The sequence below is a fragment of the Micrasema longulum genome, unplaced genomic scaffold (genome assembly GCF_059751315.1).
Source record: "Micrasema longulum isolate JH-2025_06_02 unplaced genomic scaffold, ASM5975131v1 h1tg000027l, whole genome shotgun sequence".
NCBI lineage: Eukaryota > Metazoa > Arthropoda > Insecta > Trichoptera > Brachycentridae > Micrasema > Micrasema longulum.
Genome location: NW_028277234.1, coordinates 358861 through 381007, shown reverse-complemented (window position 1 = coordinate 381007; position 22147 = coordinate 358861). Strand labels below are relative to the sequence as shown.

At 30.7% G+C, this 22147-nt stretch overlaps 1 long non-coding RNA gene across 2 annotated transcripts in view; it reads right to left on the bottom strand.

Moving 5' to 3' along the window:
* Positions 1–2044: 2044 nt before the first annotated feature.
* Positions 2045–22147, bottom strand: part of LOC148285520 (uncharacterized) — a 367314-nt gene continuing 347211 nt past the window's right edge. Inside the window, exon 4 of one of the 2 annotated variants that reach the window (XR_015821924.1) lies at positions 2045–2184. This is a non-coding gene — a long non-coding RNA (uncharacterized LOC148285520). Of the gene's footprint in view, positions 2190–22147 lie in introns of both variants that reach the window. The other variant, XR_015821922.1, reaches the window with a different exon arrangement.

The following is a 22147-nucleotide window of genomic DNA, read 5'->3' as shown; positions in this document are numbered from 1 at the left end:
TCTAGCTAACTAACCAATAATTGATTGAGCAGAATGAAAATCGTAGATCAAACAGTTCGTGCCAATCTGTATCAACAACCAATAACCACTATCCATTGACCAACACAGGGATACTATTGTTTATACTTGTAAAATATAATGTTTACTAATTTCATAAATACTTACTTTGTGTAAAATCATTCAATATATTTCATATATGTATTACAACTTAACGTATAAATCTATTTTGTGTAATTCTATAGTTGAAGATATATATGCATGTTAAATTATTTCGACGAATGCTTTTAAATTGTATGTTTTCTAGTATGTATCTTTGTTGAATTACCTAATAAAATAAAATAAAATAAATATGCCTGCCGGTTTCAGAATATGGCTGTTTCTTCGTGAGGGCTTAAAATAAAATAACATGAAATATTTTACTTCTTATAAAAAGTTGGTATGAATCTCAAATGCATCATCTGCAAACATTACGTGTTCAGTGATATATATTTTTTTTGTATGTATTTTCTAGGTTACCATTTTTTAGAAAAAGATATGAGGGTAGATCGGTAAGTAGGCTTTGAAATGGACGGTGTTTTTAATTATTGAACATTTAATGAACTGCTACATAAATTAATTTGATCATTAATTATGGGTAGTTTATTGTTGAACGCTAACTGATTTTCTAATTAGGTATTCATGTTTATCTTGTAGAATTATATTATTATCAAATGTATTTTTTTATATTTTTTATTAATAAAAGATACAATACAAAAAGTACATATTATACTCCCAGGAGTTATTAAAGAAACTCATTTGGGACCTTACATAAAAAAAAAAACATTTTTTTTGACAATACAAAATATCATACATATAAATACATCCGAAATAGAAAGAAAACATTATTGCATAAGAAACATAAAACACTTTATTTAATCAACAATATTTTGGATTTGTCCAAATGTTTGTAGACAAGGACTGCATTCAACTCCCTGGGGAGCTGTTTATATTAACATATTACAACAGAGATGAAGAACATTTAAGAGAAGGTAATATAGATGCCTAGACTTCTATATTACCTTCTCTTAAATGTTCTTCATATCTGTTGTAGTGTACTTTATTTAATATTTGTTATTTTTTTTAACATGGAAAATCACGAAGTTACCGCTTCAAATATGAAATTTATAATTTATTATATAATATTAAGTATTTTATTTTTAGTGTCTTAAACTTAAACTTAAAGTCATTAAAATAGCATTATATCAACTCATTAGTTAACCCGAAGTAAAAATTTTGATAATGATCCTTAAGATAAAAATAACTTTATTTAATTTACCTTAATATAACTTTGAATTATCTATCCTAACCTCTGTTTTGTATAAATACATTGAACTCCTTAATAAAGATACCAGTCTCGAAGATGTCGCGAAAGCGGTGAAACCGGTCACTGGATATTCCAAACTTGTAGATTAAAGTATCACTCGTCTATTATTAATATAATAAATTACAATAAACTTACATCAAGAATTTTCACTTACAAACTTAGAAATTTATAATGTTAACGTTTATTATAATAGGTAGTTTCAATAAAATTTCTAAGATTTTCATGGCTGTCTAGATGCACAACTAACTTCCCTTGTTTATTATGCCATGTGCCGAAGTTTTAGATTGCATCACAGCATCAATCATCAGAATTGATGCTTACATCAATAATATAATTAACGTAATACGATGGAAATACAATAAATCATCATCAAATCCAAATCCGCACTTGATGATACATAAGACACTGCATTGATAAAGTGCATGCAGTGAATCTCAATCATTTGTTTCAAGAAGGCAAGGTGATCAGTCTTGCACTCTAGGAGCCAGTCCGGGGATAGTGAAATATTGTGGTGTTGTATGGATTTGTGCGCATGAATTGATTTGAGGTTAAATGAGAAAGATGGATTACAATCGAAGTTATTTATTGAGTAGATTCACACAAGTTACATACTTACAATTTTGTACAGAAGGAATTTACAAAAGCGAACACTTGCAAGGAGCTACACAAAATGCCAATATGAAATGTGAAAGTTCTTCCGATGCACAGCGGTGATTAACTTGTCCGAGCTGACGTTGCATCGGATTACGCGTTGCGGCCCAAAGCGGTGTTTGACTCTGCTAACTTCACGGCTTGTTAGTGATGCCCTCCACAGTGTTAAACTACCCTTAAAACAAATACGTTACGTTAAATTTATTCAAAAACATTCTTAAATAATAAATGGTATCAATTAATATTGTATGGCAGTTTAGTAAATTATCTAATAGGTAGTAATGTTATTGTTTATTTTGCTTGAAAATGTCTGCCTTAAAATAGGTTGATTATAGTTAGGCAGACTAGACATGATCCAGAGAAATCTATTACCCAAGTGTGTATATAGTAGATAAAGTAATTGTTATTTTTGTTAAAAAAACATGATTTTTATTATTATTCGAGATAAAAACTGATGTAAAACATAAATCCTTAGTTAACTATTATCATTAGCTAAAATCCTAACCACACGTGCAAATTTTCTGATCGATCGAATATCATATATTTACCGTGTCAAATGTTGTTATTGCTGATACTAGGTTGTAGAAAGCTTTCGATAAACTTGTACCGCTTATTAAACTTAATCCATCTCGCATGTTTCTTACTTAACACAAGAAAAGAAGATCGGTAATTGTATCCGTCATACCTGTCGGTATTATTGCTTGTTAGAACAAGGGTTTGTCAAAGCATACACGCCTATCAAGATCATTCTACAATTTAAGATGGGAGTCCGCACTTCAGTACCTCAATCTATTAACATAGCAATTTAATGTTTGTATATGAACACGAATCTTTGCAACCACAGAACTTTTCAGGAAGTTTTATTTATGTACTAAAGTTTTGCGTGTTTCAGGTGCAAAAGGAGTGCATTCTATAGGATCTTATTAATGGATGGTAAGGCACGAGATGCTTTGCTTTAAAAATAGTAAAAACAGCGCTGCCAAATTAAATTTTGCGTATACGAGAAGAAAACTTCTAAACAATATATCACAAAGATTACGGAAAAAAAGTGTGACAGAGATTTAAGTATCCTCTAAATGTCTTAATAATGACTTAATAATGTGTTTCATATACTATGCCCACGCGTTTTTATTTAGTTGACGTTTTTTCACATTATTTTCCCAAAAAAAATTGTTCGTTTATTTCAATTTATTTTCCTTTCATTGTATTATATTCATTTCAAACGGGCTTAGAGGCAATTATTTATTTATTCAGAGCCCCAATTACAATTATTGAAAGGTTAGAAAGTTTTCTTGAATAATTCTTTGTGCAGAAAAAAAATATTTTCTGATCGGAAATGTGTATATATCTAAATTTGTTGCAACAGAGAGGAAAAACATTTATAAACATTACACAAAATGTAAGTGTGAGCATTTACAGGGCTTATGACCTGTTATGGCTGGTTTGAGCGACACACTGTGTTACATTCACTATTCTGCCTATGTTTAAACATCCACATTTCCTCACCTCTTCCATCTGTATATTCTCTTCTCAAAAATGTTTCTCTTCTCAAAAATGTTTTCGCTCTCTGTTGCAACAAATTTAGATCTAAATAACTCCCTGGAGATGAAATCCAGGCAGTCTGCAATCATTTGGACACACTCAAAACATTGTGTATATATTTGTTTGAAAATCTGAAATACATCCGTTGGTTACTTGCAGTTATTTTTTGGTAAAATTCATATTAATTTTTTGATTGACTTGACAATGAGGAAGTTCAGTAGTTTTTTTAATTTTTTTTATTTGTTAATAGACTGTTAAACTAAGTCAAAAAAATTTTATTTTTATTTTTATATATCGTATTATCGGCGCTACGATTTTTCAAAGTTTTGTATTTCTGAAAAAACTCCGCGTGTAACGTCAGAGGTTCATTTCCGCTTATTCTCATTCAGTTCTTCCTATTGGTCCAAAAGCGACAAGCAGACCGGAAATCTTCCATAGCTCTCAGATCAAAGGTTGATTCACATGAACCAGTGACGTCATTTAAAGTAGTGCGGTTTTATAAAAAAAAAATATTATTTTTTCTGTACATTTTCAAGAAACTTTGTTTTACAATTTAATGCTCTAATTTTTACCCCGCGTAAGAAAACATTTTTTGTATCCAATTTCCCGTAGGGCTGAAGTTCCTCATTTTAAGATAGTTATCACAGAGTTCTGTGAACCTTTCATTTTCACACGGGTCCTGATGACACGCAGGCTGACCTCTTAACTTCTAGAAACAACCTGTCATATTGTATTCCGGATTAAATTAATATCCACTGCTGTTGTAAACTGTTTATTAATAATACGGATTCGTAGGTAACATTACAGACTAATCTCGTCTGAGATCTCATCTTCAGAATTATTTGCGTCTTAACTGGCGCAGACGATCTTACGTTAATCTTACACGTTCATGCGTACTGCAAATTATTGTCTGTTTCAATTCTGCACTTTCTATCGACTGCATTTTATCTTGATGCACTAAATTGCAATCTTTCAATGTTGAAATCATTCAATTAGATATTATCAGTATACATTTGATTTATGGCTTTACTATTCAGATAAAAACACTGAAATATTTACACTTAAAGGCATATATTCTTAATCGCTATTTGACAAACAAAAACAGACACGAAAAAAAATATTTTAGACATAGACAACGAGTCTAGGGAATTACAGAACAAATAAACTGTCTTTGGCTAATTCAAGTCGTCACTTTACACACTGTGCAACATTCACCGTTTAGCCTATTTTGAAACACACATTTTTTTTCAATTCTTCCGTCAGTTGCTTATAGTTGTACTATAATGAAAATCGGCCATTCTGATACAATTAAATACAGTTTTTGGTACCTTTTTATCATGAGGATAAATGACAATATACATACTGTTTTTTGAAGAGTGAAACCGATAAGAAAACCCAAGGTCTTACAGAATGGTTATGTGGAGGATTGAACTTCATTGTGAAGATTTATCTGGTTGAATTATTTCACAATTTTCCTATTATTATACTTCTTTTCGACCAATTAGTTTAGTTACAATATTTTGAGTTTGTCACGATGTTTGTTGACAAAATACTGGATTTCACTACCTAGGGAGTTATTAAGATTAAAACATATCAAAATGAATTTAGTACATATTAGATAAGGAAATATGGGTGTCTGGGCATTTACAGGGCTGATGTCCTGTCATTGGCTGGTTTAAGTGGCAACATATTTGCTTTTTGTTTTTATTAATACTTTACGATTACAAAAGAAAAAACCGAAACCCTTTACATTCAACGCTTTAGTAGCAATGGTGTCGTATTCATCATATTCAAATTAGATCAATCTCCATTCCGTGTCCGGGCGAAATGGAGAATACAATTATGTCTTTGAAATAGAATTTTAGACGAATGTTTTTGACTGATGACTCCTCTCAGGTTAAAATCCTAAAACAGGAAGTCGGATCGAGATAACAATACAAAGTGGTGTAGGGGTTGGGGCGTTCACCTACCATGCTTGAGGTCTCGGGTTTTATCCCTGACAAGGTTTAAACGAAATATTTTAGTATATATATATACATAAATATAAATATATTAGTGTATATAATGAAATATATATATAAGTAGGTACATTGCAGTTTCATGATGGTAACTTATTATTATGTAATAGATGATCAAAATAGCTGCACTCGGTGTACTAATACAGTCCCCTCTAAAGCATCGGATAGGAGCTTGACATACACATATACACATTCGCATACACGTCCCGTCTTTATTTAGTTTATTACAATAAATTTCCTAACAATCAATTACAATTTTTACATATTATGCAATGTGCTGTTTGATGTTTTCAATACCAGCAATAGAACAATTTTATTTTAATTTAAATTTGGAGAAATAAAACTTTTACTTTGTTTTATTTCTCCAAATTTAATTTAAAATGATACACAAAGTTATTGCAGAAAATATTAAAAATACAATTTTATTTTATTCATAATTTAAAAATGTATTATAGCACTTTTAGTAAAGAAGGATATTTCATCAAAACATGTTAGATTTTTATGGTTATAGAAAGTAAGAAGTATATTCAATAAAAGTTTAAGAGGTATTTATTTTTTAAAAACATAAAATATAAGAAATCATATCTGGTTTGGTACTGAACCCTTATTTTATTTTTACAAAAATACAAACAAAAATTTCGTGACAATTGTTTCGCCTTGTTAGGGCATTTTCAAATTAATTTGAAGATTAGACAGATTGCATGTCCTTATTTAGTTATATAATTCAAGGTACTTAGGTAAAAAATTAAAATAATTTTATAAACTATCGCATGTACGTTAATCATAATTGTAGGAAAACCCGATAGTTAAGGGCATGGCTAAGTGTTTAATAGGTAATGGGGAATTTAGGTATTTATATTTGAATTTCGGAAAAATTTATAGCACTGTAAGTATTTATTATTATTATTATAGATAACTTATACAGCGCTATTTTCGTAATATAATACCTCAAGGGCGCTTTACAAAGTGATTATATAAAGATGTATATTTAATTTTAACTTTTTTAATTTGAGAAAAACAATGTAATTTGTCACCTAAGGATTAATTCAAATGATTTAGAGAACAAGTGGGTTTTAAGTTTCTTCCGAAACATCACTTCACTCTCACAGTTTTGGACTTCTGCTGGGAGAGCATATGATGCCGTAGGGCCTTCGACCGCAAATGCGCGTTCGCCGAATTTAGTGCGCTGTTTGCGTAGAGAAATAATAACTTTTCCTTTTGACGTAGATGTAGCTGATCTAAGCGTAAGACGTCTGTCAGCTAATTCATCTGGAATGCAGTTTCCTTAGATATTCTGGAGCAGAGTTGTGCAGTGATTTATACATAAGCCAACAGAGTTTGTATTCCACCCTCTGTGGAAAACGTAGCCAGTGCAATTCCCGAAGTAGTGGAGTGATATATATATAGTGAGCTTAGAGATTCCAAAAATAAGTCTCGCTGCGGCATTCAATACAGACTGTAGGCGAGTCATTTTATTCATTGGTAGACCTGCGTAGATACTATTACAATAATTTACTTCAGACACTACAAACGCATTTATTAATTTACGGGCGGCATCAACTGGCAAATTTTTGCGTATGCGGTTAATCTGTCTTAGCTGGTAAAATTATGAACTTATCGTTCTACTAATTTGAGCGTCAAGAGAAAGGTCAGAATTGAGGAAGACTCCTAGTAGTTTAACGGTGGGTAAATCGGTACTCCTTACATCGGGTAGTGCCGTATCCTGAATCAAATTCTGTCGTCTGGCTGAAGCCATCCATAGTTGTTCCATTTTAGATTGGTACATGTATGTATTGTAAGATAATTACAACAATTATCACGAAAGTTTTGTTTTTATATTTGTAAAAATAAAATAAAGTGTGTAGTAGACTCAAGTCAGTCATTGATTTCTTATTTAATAAGCTTAAATATGGACTTCTACACCTTAAACACTAATTCAATCAATACGGTATTTATTATGCTGGATCTATATATCCACCAAGAACTTTATTTTCAAGTTAATAATACAAAAATATTATACTAACGCGACGCTGCGCCACCAAACCTAATAAAATTAATCGGGTCGTGGTCCCGTGGCTAGAGTCTCGCACTCACGGCTCAAAGGTCCGTGGATCAAATCCCACTCTAACGCAACTTGATTCCCATTTTATAATAGTGGGTTATTTATAATTCGTATAAAATGGCCTTCAAAATGAAATATTTGGGTAAATCATAAGAATGCAAATATTTATTTTTTCAAAAAAAAAACTTTATCAAGCAGATATCAGAATTTTTGTAAACGAATCAAGTACCGTTACTTAATTTAAAAAGTCGTCATCAGCATAAAAAATGAAGGTCAGGCGGTTTGACCCCAACGAGAAGACAATAGAACCTTAATATTAGACGACCACCATAATGAGATTTTTTGCGACCAGTTATATATTGGATTTTGATGGCAAAGTGACAGCAGTTGCAAGAAATATGTACATGGAAACCTTTCGGCCTTATAAACTGATCTACAAAACAGTTTGAATGCGGAATTAGAGATAAATTGTCGTCATTAATAAGTGAATTCGTGGCTATTTTTAATCCAAGAAAGTTTTCAAATTCAAATTAATTTTTCTTTTTACGTTTTTTATTTGTTTTCGTATTAAAGATACTGTATTGATTGTACAAATGTATTCTTCAATGCCTGCTTAGTCTGTGTCCGGAGTTAAAACGATAGTTATTTGTATGAATTAGAACCAGATCTCTTGACAAGTATTTTGACTCGAAGGCCAATCTCTCAGGTGGAAATCAAGTTGAAAAAAATCTTCTCGTATTTTAATTGTTGGAGCGTTTGACTACCATACTTTTTTTATTTTTTTTTCTTTTTTAAATTCAAAACAATTTTTTTTTTAAATTCCCGCCAAACTGCAGAAGCAGTTTTTTTGCAGGGTCCTGTGTTCAATCTTCGATCCCGGGAAGGGTCGATATGAAATATTTGTTTTTTTTGAGGTTTTACACTGCAATATTTTACTGTCCTTGGACACGACAATACCTACAACATAGAAATCTTCTTACAAAAGAATTTCACAAAGAATGTTTAATTAATAAATAAAATCTTATGACATAGATCTAATCTAAAAAATATTTTATTTGGGTCGAAGCATATACTGTTCGATTGTTTATGGTAGTAACCATTTTTGAAATACTCATTACTTTGGCTCTTAATAGTAATTTTAATTTCAAAATAATGTGGCATCATCAGATAGTCTCTTCTACAAAATTAAAGACCTTACACCAAAAAAGGAAAAAAAAACATAATATTCGATGCTTATGTTAAAAACAAATTGAGTTACAAGATCGCCTTTTGGAGAACTAATAACAAGCAGACATAACAATTAGACAAAGATAACAAAATAAAATAAGTAAACTAACATGCAAATTTACTCCTTCGACTGAACTATGCAAAACACAAGTTTGACAGATACTCGATGAAAATTGAGACGTTAAAAAATGTACACTGTATTGCACTGGGAAACATACAAGGCGATGGCATAACATGAACCATATATTACTAGACAACAACAACATTACCACATTAAAGAAGCAAACACAAACGTAGGACAGTAAAAAATACTATATAATGGACACTACAATAATCTTCCCAATTGTTCCAAGAAGCTAAACTTTTAGACCTAAGACAAATATATTGTTATCAATGTTTAAAATATATATTTAAAAACAAAAAAATATTTACAAGTAATTCAAATAGATCAAGTCAAAGAAGAAATCGTGTGTTAGAAATACCACATTGTGAAACGAGGCTTGCTCAGAGACATGCATATTTAAAAGGCCCAAAAATTTTTAATATTTTTTTACTGATAATATTTTAATGATCCCAAACTTTCAAAATTTTCCTTCTTTTAAAAAACACGCACTATCCTGGATTCAAACAAAAGATATCAACTCTTTTTTTCTATGATATATGTAATTTTTTGCCCTTTAAGAATAAGGAATATTTTTATGTTTTTATTTATATTTTTTTATTTCCTTTTTTAATTACTATAAAAACAAATACCATTTAAACAGTATATTTTATTTTCTCTTTTTTGTGTTACACAAAAATATTATAATTGTCCATTATTTATTATAGGAGCAAAAATTCATTAACATTTTCTTGTATAGCCACGAACAGGCCATGCCTTTGTGGGATTTTTTTCGTTTACTATTTTTACTATTAATTTGTATTTTATTTCTGTGTAATTATGCTTTATTTTTTGAATACTATGTTTTACGAAACGTGAAAAACGAAAAAAAAAATAATAAAAAAAAAACTTTTTTTACCACTTGAAAAATTTCATTGGACACAAATTTAAAATCAGCCTTAAAATGCACATGATGACTACACTTACAAGACGTGACATAATATGCCTTAACTTTATAATACTTCTTACATAACCAAAATCGGTTTTTAAAATTAATGTATAATTTTTTTAATTAAAAAATGAGAGTTAAATGAGGCTTATGAATTTAGCATTTATTAACGTGTTCGGGACCTATCTGTTTTTTCTACGTAAATAAATATTTGTAATAAAATAGACGACATATTAAAAACTTTCAACTTGTTTTATATCTGATATTCAAGAAGATAAATTTCATTTCTCCTCCTTAAAAAAACATAAACAGCTCACCAAAAAAGCTAGGTCGTTGAACCAAAAATCGTCCTAGTTTCATTCAACTCCATTTTTATTTTGCGTTGTTAAAATAAAAAGCAAGTATCACGTATTTGTAGCACTCAGCTGAACAATACAGCTTACATGACTTCAGACACAAGCAACGATAAATCATAGGAGGGAAGAAATCTCATCACGAGCTGATATACCATGTTGCTCAGTTAAGTAGCAAGTATGGAGTAGTGTGTATAGGAGAGACAACAGACCGCTTTATTGCGAGGTAAATTTATTCGCTCACTTAATATCGGCGAGGTTTTGATGGACTATTTCTTGACATCACGACTTTTATGGTCAGGTCAATTCCGTCCATAGACCATACATATTGTTGTTTAATACCTATAGCTCTAAGGAGCCTTTCCAATACACACGATTTGTAATGCATGTCAGTTAAGCTTTTTCGGGGAATCCTGGTTTATTCACGACGCTTTTTAATTGTTTTTTCAACAGTCAGACTGAAAAAACAAATAAAATACCTTATTTTCATAAAAAGTTATATTTTTTTCGTGCATTTCTCGAAAGCTGCTGACAATTCGTCGGCAGTTTATGTCTGAACTGTGGAACGAGAACTAGTTGCTGAAGAACTCGCAGGTGTTGGCAGTCGGGGCAAGCCTGGAGACCATAAACACTTACTTGGGAGTGGACATGGACGTGGAATGTATGTATATATAAAAACAATCGTTATTCCAATGCTGTGCAAATGCAATGCAAAGAAGAAAAATAGCGTTGACGTAAGTTGCGTGCAGTACTGGTTATAAAATTTGAGAGTACGCATTTGCAGATAATATTGAGGCCTTGTGTACGTGGGATAAAACATGGAGGCACCGACGTTACTTTAAAAAAAAATTATACGAAATTTTTATGAATTCCCAATGTATTTATATTTGACTATATTCCCATTTACAATGATTTTAAAATTTATATAAGTACTTTTTTGTATTAAAATGGTTTTTAAAAAATAGTATAGGTAAACTAAAAATACATTCTACTTTTTTAATTACAACTAAGGTAGATACAATAGATATATTAATTATCAATATTTTTAGTTTGACCAAACGTTTGTTGATAAGGACTGGATTTTAAGTACCGGGAAGTTGTCGAGATCAACATATTGGAACAAATAAATATTTAAATCTTGAAAGCATTCTAGAATGTTAAATCCAGTCTTTGATGATGGGTATTTGGAAAAATTCAAAATATTTCAAAAATAATAAATCGAAGAAGAAGTTAAAATAAGTATTTTTAGGCGTTGCGTAGTAGATGAAACAATAAATCTCACTCCAATTAATAAAGGTTTCAGAACTTCACAAAAGTCAACATATGGAAGAACTAAAAAAATACGGATGTTCAAACAAGGAGAATGATAAATGTTACACAATGTATCACGTGGCCACCCATATGACAGGTTATAAACCCTATAAATGGGTTAGTTTAGAAATTCCCTTTTCACAAATATTCTGCATCTCTGTTGTTATACGTCAATCAATTTATTACGTGTGTTAGAATTGACTTCCTAATATTATGTTTACTTATACTTAACGCAGAAGGAAAATATATTATTGATTTATTTAGAATTGAATTATTTACAAGGTAGAACGAAATGGAGATGGCTTTTTTTTGGTTTTTCTTAGACCATAATAATAAATAAATATTAAAATATATTATATCCGAAGGAGGGAGATGTAAAGGAAATGTATTCCCTTTAATGTTGAATTTTACAGCGTTTAGCGTTGTCGATAAAGCAGTGAGTGCTAAGCAGTGAGTGTAAATAGTTAAATGAAAATTATAAAAAAATCAAGATGACGACATTACGTCAAATTTTTACATGGCCGGAGTAAATAAAGAATATTGATTGTTGGAATAAATCATAAAAGCAAATTGCGAAGAGAGGTTGACTTAATAAACTTAAAGGGTAGTGTTGATAGAAATGTGTTAGTTTAGTTTTTTTGTGATGTTAAACTAATAAAATAAAATTTACTAAATCAATCTCTTTTAAATTGGCTTTTATGATTTATTCCAACAATCTTTATTCTTTATTTACTTCGGCCATGTAAAAAGCTGACGTAATGTCGCCATCTTTTTTTTCTGTTTTACCTTCTAAATGTAAAGTACTGCTTTATCAACAAAGCGGAGCGCTGTAAAATTCAAAATTTAAGGCAATCCATTTCCTTTAGTAAAACAATATCATGATACGCGAAAAAACATGTATGAAAAAATAAAAAAATCAAAATTCAAACTGAGGGTTAAGAAATACGTGTTAAACAAATTATAAATTGAATAAACGAGTTTGCGTTGTTATTATAAGAGTACACATAATAATATGTTTATGTGTATCTTACTTCAAAATTTCAAATAAAAAAATATATATATTTTAATACTATCATAAGTGTTGGTTACTTCAAACAATATAGTATTAAAATGTGTAGGTTTGTTATTGAAAACACATCTTGATCTTGAATTGCAAAGTGTAGTTGTTTAATATGAAATAGTAAATACAAAATGGTCACCCTTATAGCTCGGCACAGCACAGGGTATAGCACTTCCTGAGGTCAATAATATTGACACATCGGGCCTCACGATCTACTGGACTTACCCACAGCTACCGTTCAACAATACAATATTTCGTCACCACCTTTTGTTCTAACGGTATATTGTTTATTTGAATAGTTGTTCACTAGAATAGAGAAAATATTTATTGTAGCCGTATTTCAATTCCCACAAAAGAAATGTTGTGTAAGAAAATTTGAGAGAGTAAAAGCCCGCTTGCTTAAGCTGAAAATATGACTGATTAGAAGTGCATGAACCGATTTAACCATTCAATTCTGAGTGGTAATTACATAATTTAGGCACGTTGGTAAACTATCGGATCACTAGTAAAAAATACTTTGTATCGTAATCCACAAATCTAGACTCCATTTTGATTTCCGATTAACTAGACGAGAAATATTCATTCAAAAGATTTTTTTGCATTACATTTATTTACTTATTAAAAACATTAATTACAAAATTATAGAGTTTCAAATACCTGGGAGTACATGCTACAGAAAATGGCAGCTTTCAAAAAGAACTTGGAGTGTGGTTGGGAGTAGCAGGTGCCACATTCAACAGTATGAAGGCTGTCTGGTGATTGGATATTTACTCAGTGAAAACTAAATACCGCCTATATAACGCCTGAATAACACTTATTTTCCTCTACGGATGCGAATCGTTTCGCCCAAAATAGGGCCCAAAACAGGAAAATACTGACTTTTGTGAATAGGTGTCTCAGAAGAATCCGGGGTTTGCGGAGGTTTGACTTTGTAAGGAATGAAATCATAAGAGAACGGAGACAACAAATTCGTGGGAGTAAAATTTTTCAGTTTGATTATTTTTATACACAAGTCTATGTAAATATGTGAGAACACAGGCGAGATGTGAAAAATACCATGACTAGTAAAGTTGTTCATGTATCGTATTACTTTCTTATAGACAGGTATGATATTAAATACTGATGAAGTTTTAATGAAATACTTTAAATGAACTCATTTCAATATGTTGTTTTGTGTCAATTTCGTATTGTGCGTTTTGTTAAACAGCGCAGCTTTGAAATAAAAATAAGAGCGTGTCGGCTAATTTGCATATGTTCCACAGTTCTACCGAAACCATTCATTCCTTGTCCAATACAAATCGTGTCGAAGTAACATTTTCTCATCCAGAGTACTCCCATGTATCATCCAGGGCTGAGATGCGACTTGTTGCATAAGGGAACCGTGGCCCAATAAATTAGAGGGAAATAGCCCTCTTGGACAGTTTCACACAGTGTCCGCTTATTTATGGGGGCTCCGACTGCACCCGCCGGGTTATTACCGGATCACGAGGACCTATTTGCTAACATTTGCCGGTAGTACTAGATAGGACGCACGCTATTCTACGATCTGCTCCAGTAGTCTGTGATCCTGATACAATATTGCAGGAATTCCAGGGTTACAGGTAGTATACGAGATGACTGTATTATGTACGAGCATACTTTAATGCACACCTGAGAAATTCCATTTTGCTGCGAATGTACAAATATTGAAGAATGCGATCACTAAGTAATGCATGGTACCTAGGCACGTACAATAGATATTCGTAAATGAACATGATTTCAAAAAAGGTTATATAATCGTTTTTAAAAATAACAAAAAGATAGTAGCATGACACACTGGTCGAGCGATTAGATGTCTAAAAATTTTTGAAGGGGGTTTTTTAAAAAATATTGATTATGTTACACCAAAACCGGAACGGTTTTTTCCAAGATATATCTTCTTTATCGCACTGAGAATGTTTAATATTTTGGAATAGCAAATAATAAAGATTAGCAAACAAGGACAATATTAAATTTCTGAAGAGGGATTCAGAACTGGATTTTTTTTGGAGGGAAGGATTTGAGTTAAAAACTCTTTGAAGATTTTTTAATGATTTAAATAGGCTATTTTATGTAAATATTGTTTTTTTTTTGCTCTGTATTTATGTACCATGTGTTATTTAAAATTGTGTTTTGTTGAACTACGCATATTATCAACACAGGGCCCTTGTATGAATAAATTAATAATATACTTGGTTTATTTATTTCATAATAATAAATTTAGCTTTCACTTAGATCCAGTTACATAAAAAAGTTCAGTTAAACAAAGTTTAAAGTTAAAAAATTGTTGCATTTTCGTCAACATGGACAAAATAGTTCGCAAGAAAAAGATAAACAAAACAACCCATTTAGCGTATTTTGACAAAAATCCAACATTTATTTGACTTTAAACTTTATTTTATTTAACTGGCTCATAGAAACCTAAAAAAATCTGTTTTCCATTGATACTATACTATATAATATTTCCAATGGATTATCACGAATCAAGGTCAAATAAATAAATATTACATCATTTAACCTCGAGGTCTAAAAAAATACTTTATTATTTGTATAAATTTACATAAACTTTAAGATTTTAAGTTTAAATTTATAAAAAAATCAATCCCTTAAGACTACTTCTTGAGGAAATCAAGGAATTTTAAGAAACTCAATAGGTAATGCTAATAGATTATAAATTAGTAAGAGGTATTTTTATGGAGTTTTAAATTGAAAAGTAACTGAACAAATTTGCAGTGTGAATAAATAATTAAATTAAGCATCTGTGCGTCGTGTTAAATCATTACGTACTGTTTTAATTAAGCTATTCCAGATATAAGCAATTTATTCCGGCGATAAAGCAATGGCCAGTCGAGAGGTTCGTAGTAAGCAGTGCCCGGAGCTCTAGACACGTGACCGTATCCTCCACCCACGACAAAAGTACACTAATCTATAAAGTATAAAGGCAACTGATGGCGTTTTGCCTGCAATTTCCTTAAGACTCAATTGGCAGACCATTAAATCTGCACCATAATCTCAGAATGTCTCTATCCACGCACGGCCGAGTACTAACAAACTACTTAGGAACTTTGAATGCGAATATAAGCTGATATTAAATGTCTCAGTACGTTTGTAAATATCAAAGTTTATTTACTAAAGGACCGATCAGTGTATAGTTTGACCGCTAATGTTGCAGATTTGTATAGTAAATGATCGGTTTTGAATCTTTATGCAAAGAAAGTCCCTTCATTGCACGACATAGAGTTTCTTCATTACATATTAATAATGAGTAATTTACGTTGTTTTTATTTTATTTTTAATGCATTTGTATTTGAAGCTTACTTTCAATTTTAACAACTGGTTAATCTACATAATGCATATATGTTGCATTTATCAAAGTTTCGTTAAGTATCTAAGATTAATAAATTAAATTAAGAAATACATCAAACAGGATACATTATTTTTCATTCACAAAAAGTACCTATGTGTAGACACCGATAATTTAATAAAATACTTTTTGTAAAAAAAAAACATATTATTTTTGTTAGTCAAAGATACGATTCAGTTAGTTGATTAGGAATAAGAGAACATACAAAAATTTTTAGTATTTTTTCCAAATAAAACTAAGTAATACATAAAATGCATACTGTCACAATTATTTACCTATCCACACCTCGTAGTGCGTAGTGCGTCTTGCAATGCGTCATCATTTGATATATAAAGGCAATATAATCAGTCTAATGCTACATATTAAGCCAAGGAACTTAAAGGGATTGTAATATTTTGTAGTAAAAATATAACGACTGTTTGGATCAAATCTATACCTACCCACCCGTCCATTTTTTTTCCTAGCGCACTCCATGTAACAACAATACTACGTGTCAGTGCCGGTAACAACATTAAAAATCAGTACAAAATCTAACATTAACGAGTGCAGTGCTTTACTAATATTTCCACAAGCGAGCTGTGCCTGCGTCATTTTAGACCGCCAGTTCCATTTAGACAAGCTGAGCCAGCGTCTTCCGACCGCCAGCTTCACCAGGGTTCCGGCATTCGTCACGCCTCATCCGTCAGCGGGTTAGTGGAGTTGCACAACCTTCCTTCTTAACAATACAGTCCACTCTAAAATTTCCTCCTCCTAGGACGAGGTATTCTTAACACCTCGTCCACTCCTCAACAACGACGTTTTCATTTTTTTAAATAATCTATTACCAAAAAAGCCATATTAAAAACTCATTTATTCATCAAAGTTTTTCTAAATTTGATATGCTCTCATTGAAATATGTATACATTTTTTTTAAATTTGAAACTGAGATTTTTATTAGCGTTAGCGTTTAGTTGATTTATTAACAGTACCTATACTGCGTTTATCTTTGTAATGAATTCTGAATTGATAAATTCTTTTGTTAAAATCTATTAACCCCCTCCTTTACTTCCTTTTCTTTTTATATCATGTTATCTATTATTTTTTCTTGATGTTTAACGATTTTTAAAATAAAGGGAAAATGGAAATATGTAATTACATTATACCATATGTTCATATATAGTATGTATTTTCTGAAATTAAATAGTTTGGGTAGTTCAGAATAAACTGCCTTAAGACAACATATCCGTATAAAATACAATAAGTATAGTAATTAAAATTGTTTGAATGAATAACACGTTTTACTGCCACATTTATATTTGTCAAAAGTTAAAACTAAATGTACGAGTACTTAAACATTTGCAACTTTTTTACTAAATTTTTCGTATAATAATTTATGTTGTTTTTTGTAATAATATCAAATAAAATATTTAAAAAAAGCTGGACTTTACAATTTAAAAAAAATATTAATTGATGACTACAAAAAAAAATATATATCCATCAATTTTTTTTTTTTTCAGAAACAGTTCATTTTAATTTCCTTCAAGTACGCTCTCCAATCAAATTAATTTTCTTACTAAATTATTTGCTATTTACATATACCACACACAGTGACAATAATTTTATTCATCCACATTAGACAAATAACAGATTAAGAACCCAAAACACATGCAATAATTAATTTGGTTTTAATACGTGTGTTCTTATTTTTTATCGACAATAATAATTAAGAATGTTTGCCGACCAATGAGCTTGTCCCGCAGTCTAGCTTAATAAATAATCAAATGATTTACCAATCAATTAAGTATAATTAAGCAAATAACTTGGCTGTCGTTCACTTGTTTCTAATCTCCAATCAATCTATAAGATAAATCTAGTATTTAAAAGAGACAAGAAATTATGCAGAATGCTTGTCGGGCGTTTTTATTATATTATTTATTTATTTAAATGATATTGTTGGACCCTGACAGGTAAAACATTTCAACAAATTAACCTTTTTATTTGATATGGTATTTATTTAATTATTTTTACTATATTCGGTTTTATTTTTCTTCTTAAAATTTCTTCGTATATCTGAAAAACATCAGAATAAAAAAATATTCGGTTCAAATCGTGTTGTGGTCCCGCGACTAATGTGTCGGACTCACAGCTCAAAGGTCCGTGGTTCAAATCTCACTCTAGCCAAACATGATTCCTATTTTCTAAGAGTGAATTATTTATAACTCGTCGAAAATGGCCCTCAAAATTAAATATTTGGGTAAATAAAAAGAACGCAAATATTTCTTTTTACATAAAAAAAAAATGTAAATATGAGTAAATGGTAAAATTACCAAAAATCATGATAAATAAAATGTCGCAAAAAAAACTGACGTATTCACCGTAATAATTTCGAAATTCAACAGTGAATGACTGTTATGAAGTGTTTGAGTATGCAAACTTACATAAGAAATTTAAATAAGATATTATCCATTGCAATGAAATAACATTATCAATTATAATAATGATAACAATCCACGGAAATATTTTTAGTATTTTAGGTACTACAAATTTATCTCGTAACACCCATTTACATGACTGAAAATCATATTGAGAACTTAAAAATCTAAAGAAATGAGTTATAAATTAACAGAGAATTCAGAGTAATTTTATTTATTTTTAACGAAACAAATGTGTATTATGAGGATATAAGGACGGGATAATAAAGTTTGTTTCCTTATTGAAAATGTTCATTTTCTTATTATATATTTAATATTCGAGTATGTCAAAAAATATGGGTGGCTTACCACCCATATTTTTTGTAAACAATACTAAGGTATTGCACCAATTGCTTAGATACGTTGAAATATAAAATAATATCTATTAATCTAGTAAGGCTCCGTTTTTTATATAATTACAAAAAAAGATGAATACATTTTCAAGCGGTTAAATAAAAAATGCTTTTTCCTAATTGCCTCTGCATTGCACATATTATCACCAGGTACGCTATTAGGTTTTATTGGAGTGTTTGAAAAACCCTAATATTTATATGGCGGTTTACGCACGTTTAAACCCAATAATTATCAAATCATTTACACCCAAACTTATTTCTCACAGCCTGCTTCGGTTTTCCCACACCCGTTCTTTGGTGGTCAGCATTACCTATACTCAAATGCACGTGTGTTTCTAAAACAACTATCGTTTAGCTTTAGAAAGTGGATGTTTACTCAAATACTCAGGTAAACTAATATAATAATCTAACAAATAGTGATTTTATAAAATAAATATATCTTCGTATATTTTACTTTATTTATTTTATCAGAATACTCACAATATGATGTAGATTGTCCTATATGTTTTTGATGACGTATGCACCTATTTTTTCAAACCTGTTTTGCGGTTTTGGAAAGAACATGTGTTTTTTTATGTTTCAATTTGTATATTTAGTTTACACATTTATTCAAGCAATCGGATAACTACAGAGGTTGATAACAGTTCTAGGTCGGAGAAAATAGGAATGGAGGATCTACATGATATAATGATGTGATGCTTAATTTTTAATTTATGTACTTATCATTAAATTTACCTTTAGGTTATTCTTACATTTAATGGATTTTTTTTTACGTATTCTGTAACATCGTGAAGCACTCTTCCTAAAACGGATTTTTTATGTCAATATGCGAATCTGCTATAACTTAAAAAGGTGCCTGTTAAATGATTAATTGTGAATTATTAGTCATAACAAATATATACTTAAATCTGCATTTTTCTATATTTTTTTAAAAGTGATTTTTGGCCCCTTTGCTGAGATAAAACAAACCGTTAAGGGAATTTTTATCAAGTAGATCAAATACGACTCTCAAGTAAATCTCTGGGTTCTTAAATTTACGAAACAATTGTTTTTAATTTAAAAAAAATGCTATTTGGCAATTATTTTTGGTATGCTTATATTACTTGGCACCGATGTAAGTAGGTGCAGACACATTAAAAAAATATATATATTTGATATGTCACCATATAAAATTATTCTCAACTTTCATACTCAATTTAATGGACAGAGAATCGAGAAAGTTGACAGCTTTAAATACTTGCGAGTTTTCATACTTGAAGATGGAAGCATGCACAAATTGCTGGAGCACTTTTTAACATGATGCATGCTGTCTGAAACTCTAGTCTATACTTGATCAAAACGATTATTCAACTCTTGTAATGCCAGTACTTCAATATGGGTGAGAATCATAGTATCTTACCAAAGCTCAAAACACCAAGAGTTTTTAGAATAAGTACCTGAGTAGAATATTAGGAATACGGTGGTTTGTTTTTATATCTAATTTTGAAGTCCGAGAACACAGGCAACAGCCTCCGATAACAAGCGGCTTTAGGAAGCGGCGGTGGACCTGACTTGGATATAAAATCTACCTAAGAAATTTCTTCCGAGTTGGTTGACTTCTACCTGTCCTTCAGAGTAACAGATTTAACTTTTGACTAATAGTTTATCATATATTTTGAACTTAAGCGATATAACATTTAAATATTTTCCCAGTCAATATCCACCTAATCGCTTCAGATAAAGATAAAACAAAATAACTAGTGGTATTGTTATTTAAATTATGTAAATATTTTCGTTACTATGTTTACCATTTACTTGTAATATCATATCAGATTAGTGTTTATTTATTTGTATTTGATTACGCTGCATAATTAAGTAATAAAAATATTTAATCAACTTTGATCTAAAAAGAATATGTGGGTAACATAGATGAAAGATTGAAAGATAGCTGAAATATAACACAAGTGAGGCTCATTACGCCATTCTCATGTCTAGGTGTACCTAATCTGGGCTTAATGATAGGTTGCTAGTTATCTTTTGAATCTCTATATAATAGTTTGTGCGAGCTGGCGTTATGCCAAAATCTTAGGTTTTAATCAATGTTTCCGGGCTCAATTTATAGGTTATAAATGAAGTTTAAAAAATAGATCGATCAAATAATTTTCGATATCTTGCAGAAATTTGCTTAACGTGGGTTTAAGCTGTGCAACTCGGTTAAGCTTAGACTATACTACATAAAATGTATGCTTTATTTACAAGTCTAGTGTAAGAGCACTATACTTTAGAAGTTCAGTGCTATGAGAAATTGGATACTAAATATGTTTTCTTACCGCGTTAAAAATTAGGGCATTAAAATGTACGGCGGAGTTTCTCGAAAATGTAATTAAAATGTTTTTTAAAAAACTGAACTACTTTGAACGACGTCAGTAGTTTGTCCGAATCAACCAATTATAGTGTTTTTAATATGGATTATAAAAGTATTTTTTATTTTTTAAAAACTGTCAGTGAAATATTATTTTTCTGTTGTGATAGATTTCCGGCTTACAGAAAGCCAATTCACCTAGCGGTAGCAGATCTCACCGAAGAAGACTTGTTATGTCAAAAGCGGAGCGATTTCGAAAAAATAAATTATGTCGACCTTGTCGAGAATTTAACCCGAGACCTCTTGAATGGTATAACACCACGAGGCGGACATACAATATACCCAATAAATAATTTTTTGGTGCTATAAAAAACAAAATCAAACCGAGTTATTCACGTGAGGATAAACGAATCGGTTTGTGGTCCCGTGGCTAGTGTCGCGCACTCATGAATCAAAAATGCATGATTAGAACCCCACTCTTCCGCAACTTAATTCCTATTTTCAAATGGTGAGTTATTTATAACTCGTTGAAAATGCCCCCTAAAATTTGAAACAACTGGATTAATCATCATCCACATCATCATTCCTTTTTGGCACCTAATGGTGCATAGGGAACTGCATTGGTACACCAATTGCAGCGTATCCTGATCATTTTTGTTACATGAAGGTAAGATGATCAGTTTTGCGCTTCAGGTACCAGTCCAGGGACTATAAAATTTTGTCGTCTGAAAACACCCTTTGAATAAATATTTCATACCAACCATGTTGGGAATCAAATCCGAGACCTCTCGCATGGTAGACAAATGCGCAACGAGGCCGACTAAATAAATAAATCATAAGACCGCAAATATTTATTTTTTGAAAAAAATACTGAATTAGAGAATAATCGCACTTTTCCCAATTGTTTCAAGAAGCTAAACTTTTAGACATAAGACAAATATATTGTTTTTAACGTTTAAAATATTTATTTGAAAACCAAAACTTA